The sequence below is a fragment of the Coregonus clupeaformis genome, chromosome 36, assembly GCF_020615455.1.
Source record: "Coregonus clupeaformis isolate EN_2021a chromosome 36, ASM2061545v1, whole genome shotgun sequence".
Taxonomy (NCBI): domain Eukaryota; kingdom Metazoa; phylum Chordata; class Actinopteri; order Salmoniformes; family Salmonidae; genus Coregonus; species Coregonus clupeaformis.
The window spans coordinates 6,581,769-6,590,070 of record NC_059227.1 but is presented as its reverse complement, the minus strand read 5'-3'; positions in this window follow the sequence as shown (position 1 = coordinate 6,590,070).

Genomic DNA, 8,302 nt, shown 5'->3' with positions numbered 1-8,302 from the left:
GTCCTCAGGAAGAGAGATGGAGGGATGGAGAGAGGGGGAGCGAGAGGGGAGAGAGGGAGCGAGAGAGAGGTCTGAAGATGCCACCCAGAGCAGTAGGAGAGGGAGAGAGTAGTGTCCTCAGGAAGGGAACATAGAGAGAGAGCGAGACCGAGAGCGAGAGAAGGTGGCCTAAAATGTAATCCTTCATATTGATCATATAGCCCTAAAGGGATTAAGCTGATGGAGTTATTACAGTGTTGCATTACACAAGCAAGTCACTCTCCCACGTTTAACGTTTCTGTAAATACAGTGTATTAGATATTGTGTTTTAAGATCCTCCCGTGGCATTGCAGTCATTAACACCAGTGGTTCTGATTGTACAGTAAATTAACCAGCTACCTTTGCTTTCCCTGGGAAGTGAGGAGATGAGCTCACTCACACACACAGACTCACACAAACACTCACTCAGTTGAATGCATTCAGTTGTACAACTGACTAGGTATCCCCTTTCCCTTTCACACAAACAGGGACCATCAATGCGTTCAGCGCTTCTCGTCCCTGCCACAGCCGAGGTGAACCAAACCAACACAGCCAAGACAGAGGACAGCTAGATACAGGGTGTGATTCCATTCCTCTCCATGGTCGTTGTGGATAATAAAGGTTAATTACAGTGGTTAACCGTGTCATATTTGACATGACCAGTCATCGCTCTAATTACAATCATTACAAAGGTTGTCTAGTTATCCCCTCTAAACAGACGGCCGCACAAAGACAAACTATTATTCAATCAGAGCAGAGCCATTCAGATCAGACCTGCCTGAGTTCACTTCATCAATAGGCCTGCCATCGCGAATACGCCCTCTGAACCCTAGAGAAGGAGAACCATAAAAGAGCAGTCATTTCAACCCTTTCAGACGGTCAATCACATTATCAAAGGAATGCTTTAAGTTTACTCTGACAATCAGGATATGTGAATGCATTTCATCTGCTGTTTAACATGAAACAGAGGGGATGGGTTGTCAGGTTGGTCATGTGACTACCCACCTCTGGCTTCCTCTCTGCTCCTCCCTCTCTCACCTCAACTCTCCCATATCCTCCATCTGCTAAACTTATGTAATTTAAGAGCAACAGGCCCATAATGGTGGCTGGTGTGATGTGTTCTGATTTAAATGGGGGCGAGCATTCGGCTTGCAGCACAGGCCCACGGTGTGTAATTAAGATCACCAGGACAAAGGAGAGGAGAGGAGACAGTGTCACAATGCATAGACAGGACCTGGGAAGTGGAGGGGGAGCGAATATCAGCTCCATTCACCCACAATTGAAAAGGGGAGATTGTTATGGACACTTGAGTAGCTGAATAGAAGAGAGTCACAGAGAGGAAGTCTAGTCCTTCATACCTCTAGTCTACTTGATTGTTACTGTGTCTTAGTATTCCAGATTGGCTGATTACTCAGGTGATTCATTTCTAATGATATTATGATCATGATAATTGTGGACTGGTTGAAATGTCACAGCTACAGCAAGGAAAAAAATCAGGACCATCATCTCTATAAGTTTGTTTATAGAACGTGAAATTCTGCAAAGAGCAACTTAACTTAAACTCAAGAATGGCTGCTCAGCCCCCACCTCAGTCACAGCCAGCGAGAGAGAGCAAGAGAGAGAGAGAGAATTTACTAAATGGGACAAACACCAAATTGAGACTCTGCATGCAGAATTCTGCAAAAATATCCTCAGTGTACAAGGTAAAACACCAAATAATACATGCAGAACAGAGTTAGGCCGATATCCGCTAATTATCAAAATCCAGAAAAGAGCCGTTAAATTCTACAACCACCTAAAAGGAAGCGATTCCCAAACAAAGCCATCACCTACAGGGAGATTAACCTGGAGAAGAGGCCTCTGGGCATGCTGGTCCTGGGGCTCTGTTCACAAACACAAACATACCCCACAGAGACCCAGGACAACAACAACAACAACACAATTAGACCCAACCAAATCATGAGAAAATAAAAAGATAATTACTTGACACATTGGAAATAATTTACAAAACAACTGAGCAAACTAGAATGCTATTTGACCCTAAATAGAGAGTACACAGTGGCAGAATACCTGACCACTGTGACTGATCCAAAATAAAGGAAAGCTTTGACTATGTACAGACTATGTGAGCCTTGCTATTGAGAAAGGCCGCCGTAGGCAGACCTGGCTCTCAAGAGAAGACAGGCTATGTGCACACTGCCCACAAAATGAGGTGGAAACTGAGCTGCACTTCCTACCCTCCTGCCAAATGTATGACCATATTAGATACAAATATTTCCCTCAGATTACATAGAATCCAATTCTGATAAACTCCCTTATCTACTGGGTGAAAAACCACAGTGTGCCATCACAGCAGCAAGATTTGTGACCTGTTTCCACAAGAAAAGGGCAACCAGTGAAGAAACAAACACCTTCATAAATACAAACTATATATATATATATATATGTCTATTTATTTTCCCATTTGTACTTTAACTATTTGCACATTGTTACAACACTGTATATAGACATAATGAGACATTTGAAATGTCTTTATTCTTTTGGAACTTTTGTGAGTGTAATGTTTACTGTACATTTATTATTGTTTATTTCACTTTTGTTTATCATATTTTTCACTTGCTTTGGCAATGTAAAAATATCTTTCCCATGCCAATGAAGCCCCTTAAATTGAATTGAAATGGAGAGAGAGGCCTCCACCTCAGCCTCCTCCTCTCCTCGTCACCAACACTTCGAGCCCCGTCGTTGCCCTCCTGACAAACCTCCAGGGGCGGAGCTGCCAGGCTGTGTGCCAGCAGCTGTGGAGACGCTCATTTGCATATGAAGGCCTTAATTAGGCTCTGTGTAGTGCAAGCACCCGTGAGAGAGAGTGCTTGTGTAGGGAGAGTGTGACCAGTGGGTGTGAGGTGGCACACGACTAGGGGGTGGGATGGCAACTGGGCGGTGGTATAGGGAGGGGGTATTGGTGCTGAGGGATGGGAACAGTACCAGGGAGGAAGCTAGTACAGGGATAAGGTGCAGGGCAGGGGTTGAGATGGGCTTGCCAAATCAACCTGTCACGTTCGTTGAATGACGGGTCAGACCAAGGCGCAGCGTGATATACGTACATGTTTATTAACTTATAAACACAACGACAAAACAACAACCGAAACGAAACGTGAAGTCCAAGGTAGAACACACAACATACCTACAAGGAACACAACTATACAGTGCCCAATCAGTATGGTCCCCAATCAGAGACAACGAGCGACAGCTGCCTCTGATTGGGAACCACACCGTCCAACATAGAACTATACTAGATCACAACATAGAATAAACACAACAAAGAATATCCACACCCTGACTCAACATATATACGAGTCCCCTGAGTCAGGGCGAGAAAGTACCCCCCCCCCCCAAAGGTGTGGACTCCGACCGCACAACCTTCACTTAACAGGGTAGGGGCCGGGTGGGCATTCCGCCTCGGAGGCGGATCCGGCTCCGGGCGTTACGACCTCATACTCTCCGCCTCCCTGTTGCGCCCCTGGTCTGGTCTGGACCTCAGCGCGCTGCTTCCCCTCTCCTTCCTCCCACGATACTCCAGGCCCTGTCTGGACCCTGGTGTGGGAGACCCCGAACCTGAAGAGGGGCTGACGTCATGGTCTGGACTGGAGCCGCTGACCGGAGCTGGACCGGGCACCGGTGGAGCAGACTGCTCAGGCTCCGGACTGGAGCCGCTGACCGGAGCTGGACTATGCACCGGTGGAGCGGACTGCTCTGGCTCCGGAGTAGAGCTGCTGACCGGAGCTGGACTGGACCCCGGTGGAACGGACTGCTCTGACTCCGGAGTGGAGAAGCTGACCGGAGCCGGTCCAGGCACCGGTGGAACGGGCACGGGCAGTGCCGGACTGGACACACGCACCACTGGTCTGGTGCGAGGAGCAGGAACAGGCCGGGCCGGACTGGCGACGCGCACCACTGGCTTGGTGCGAGGAGCAGGAACAGGCCGGGCCGGACTGGCGACGCGCACCACTGCCTTGGTGCGAGGAGCAGGGACAGGCCGGGCCGGACTGGCGACGCGCACCACTGGCTTGAAGGGAGGAGCAGGAACAGGCCGGGCCGGGCCGGACTGGCGACGCGCACCACTGGCTTGGTGCGAGGAGCAGGAACAGGCCGGGCCGGACTGTGGAGGCGGACTGGAGGTCTGGAGCGGAGAGCTGGCACAACCCGTCCTGGCTGAATGCCTACTTCCGCACAGTATGTGTGAAGCACAGGACGCACTGGGCTGTGCACGCGTACTGGCGATACAGTTCGTAGAACTGCCGCAGGATATGCGGGACCGAGGAGGCGTACTGGAGACCAGCAGCGTTGAGCCGGCACACCCCGTCCTGGCTGGATGCCCATCTTCGCACGGCACGTGCATGGTGCAAGCACAGGACGTACAGGACGACACAGTAGGTAGCTCCGCATAACACGGAGCCTGCCCAGTCATACGCTTCCTCGCGTGAGTACGGGGAGTTGGCTCTGCTCTGACACTAGGCTCCGCCAACCACCCCGTGTGCCCCCCCCAATTTTTTTTTTTATTGGGGCTGCTTCTCGGGCTTCCTCCTCGACCGGCCTCCTCCGTGTTGCCGTTGCACCTCTCCTGCCTGGGCATCTACCTTAGCCCATGGTCCTCTCCCCGCAAATATCTCTTCCCATGACCACAAATTGCCCACCTGTGACATGGCTATTTGCTGCGCCTGGGCACACTGCTTGGTCCTCGTTTGGTGGGATCTTCTGTCACGTCCGTTGAATGACGGGTCAGACCAAGGCGCAGCGTGATATACGTACATGTTTATTAACTTATAAACACAACGACAAAACAACAACCGAAACGTGAAGTCCAAGGTAGAACACACAACATACCTACAAGGAACAAGATCCCACAACTATACAGTGCCAATCGGCTGCCTAAGTATGGTCCCCAATCAGAGACAACGAGCGACAGCTGCCTCTGATTGGGAACCACACCGGCCAACATAGAACCACACATACTAGATAATACATAGAATAAACACAACAAAGAATATACACACCCTGACTCAACATATATACGAGTCCCCTGAGTCAGGGCGTGACACAACCGCTCGTGGTGGGAGCTCAAACATTGTCCTGCTAACAAATAAACACACCACTTTGGTAAAATATCATAATTTACCTTGACATAAATGATGATGATCTCAAACCAAAGTTTTGATAAAACACCTACGTCAAAATATTGGTTTGAGACCCATTCTCCTGCTACAGGTAGCACCAATAGCAGATATAGCATGGTAAAGAGGTTAGCATCAATAGCAGATATAGCATGGTACAGAGGATAGCATCAATAGCAGATATAGCATGGTAAAGAGGTTAGCATCAATAGCAGATATATTATGGTACAGAGGATAGCATCAATAGCAGATATAGCATGGTAAAGAGGATAGCATCAATAACAGATATAGCATGGTAAAGAGGATAGCATCAATAGCAGATATAGCATGGTACATAGGATAGCATCAATAGCAGATATAGCATGGTAAAGAGGATAGCATCAATAGCAGATATAGCATGGTAAAGAGGTTAGCATCAATAGCAGATATAGCATGGTAAAGAGGATAGCATCAATAGCAGATATAGCATGGTAAAGAGGATAGCATCTAAAAGGAAAGGATAGCAGCATTGGGTTAACTGGGAGGGAAACTTTAATTAGTCAGGACACCAGAGGATTTAGACTTCACAGACAGCAACTCTGAGAGGAAGAGGAGGAAGCAGGGGAAGAGGAGGAAGCAGGGGAAGAGGAGGAGGCAGGGTAGGAGGAGGAGGCAGGGGAAGAGGAGGAGGCAGGGGAAGAGGAGGAGGCAGGGTAGGAGGAGGAGGAAGGGTAGGAGGAGGAGGAAGGGTAGGAGGAGGAGGCAGGGGAAGAGGAGGAGGCAGGGTAGGAGGAGGAGGCAGGGTAGGAGGAGGAGGCAGGGTAGGAAGAGGAGGAAGCAGGGTAGGAGGAGGAGGCAGGGGAAGAGGAGGAGGCAGGGTAGGAGGAGGAGGCAGGGTAGGAGGAGGAGGCAGGGGAAGAGGAGGAGGCAGGGTAGGAGGAGGAGGAAGGGTAGGAAGAGGAGGCAGGGTAGGAGGAGGAGGCAGGGTAGGAGGAGGAGGCATCCAAGTCAAAGGAAAGTCTGGTCTGTCTGTCTGTCTGTCTTTGCATAGTACCTAATGCATGGTTACAATATGAACCAGGCTGCACTCTCCTGGGTGCCACTTAGGAGAGGTTATTAAGAACACTGTAACCCTATATCAACTCATATCACTATGGCCCTATTTCAACTCTGAAATTTACATTTACATTTTAGTCATTTAGCAGACGCTCTTATCCAGAGCGACTTACAGTTTAGTGAATACACTTTTTTTTTATACTGGCCCCCCGTGGGAATCGACCCCACAACCCTGGCATTGCAAACGCCATGCTCTATCAACTGAGCTACATCCCTGCCGGCCATTCCCTCCCCTACCCTGGACGACGCTGGGCCAATTGTGCGCCGCCCATGAGTCTCCCGGTCGCGGCCGGCTGCGACAGAGCCTGGATTTGACCCAGGATCTCTAGTGGCACAGTTAGCACTGCGATGCAGTGCCTTAGACCACTGCGCCACTCAGGAGCATGCAATGCTATTAAGTAATTGAAAAGTCAATGCAGAAAATAAGGAAAACGTTCAATTCATTCACTGATAGAAAACAGGCGTGCCTATAAACCAGACTCCCTGAAGACAGTACAGTACTCTCATCAGGAGCCGTACTGAATTAAAATACAAGTCCCAGTATGCATTGCCAGACCATTCCCTCCCACCAGCCTTGGCACGTTGCCCGTGATGACCATAGTGTGTGTGGTCATGGCAACATAGATGTGGGCCAGTAGGTGGTACAGAACCCCTCTGTCACTCACATGGTACCCGTGTCCCGTCCTCCTTGTCCCGTCAATCTGGTGGTCTAACAACCTCCAGCAGATGGAGGCCCAGCAGGAGGACAGGGGGCCATGCCCTGTGCCTCTACCCCACACAGAGAGCACTCTGCTGGGCTAAGAGGGGCCACAATACCGGGGGTAACCCATGGCCCAGCCCATCTCTCCCACAGAGTAGACACACCTCTGGATGAAGGCCTAACATAGAGGATGATTTATGAGAACAGCATATAATTAAATACAACAGTAATTGAATGTGTTTCTATGGAGGACGGTATGAATATCCATGCATAGAACTAGAATCACTAGAATGGCCATTCCTATTCATTTTCCATGGTCCAGTGTCACTGCTGTGGTTAGAAAGTACATGGTGGTTTATGATGGGGGATCCATCTGAATTAGCCCAGCTAAAGCACAACTGAGTCTGCATGTGATAATGATGCAATAGGAACAGCCAGCAGAGACAGTCATACAAACTACCAAGTTCTGTATTTCTTATGTACCACTGCCTCTTTATCTATGGGATTACTGACTGAAAGCTGTGTGCCACAGATAAAGTTAGCTGTAAATACATAGGACCTGTAGAGTCAAAGTTAGGCCCTATATAAAGCAGAGACATGAACGCAAACACCTTACCATATTGAAGCAATAAATAAACTAGTGATAAACATGATCTGGGAATGAACAAGGTGGTGTGTGTGTGTCCCATAATGATATTCAAAAGATGACGGACCACCTGCTGAGCCAGGAGGAAGACTGTTCCTAAGCAACAAGAAACTCTTATAAGCTCCTTCTAACCTCTTGGGAAATCCGGACCGGATCGGGATGCAGACAGGAATAACAAGACATCTTTAACTAGGCCGAGTTATGAGCCTGCTCTCTGGGTAACCACGGTTTCCAGTCTTTTACATTTCCTTTGTGATATTTCAGAAACTATTGTCTGACTTGTGATTCTACTCTCTGGGTATTGGTCTCTTCGTCTACTAGGAGTTGAGAAACTTTTTTTACTTTATACATTTACTTTCCTCCCTCTCTCAGATTATTATGAACAATTGAGGATTTCTTCTTCGATTTTAACCACATTTTGGAAAAGTAATGAAAATGTCAAAACTGCCAGCAATGAACAAGAATATGATGAAACATCTGATAATGTAAGCACTGCCAACGCCTCCTACAGCACCAGTCTCCTACAGCACCAGGCTCCTACAGCACCAGGCTTCTACAGCACCAGTCTCCTACAGCACCAGGCTCCTACAGCACAAATGAAAGAAAGAACAAAACCGATGACTTGTTGGGAAACCGCAGGGATAAAAGTCTGCTGGTGTTATGTCGCTGTGT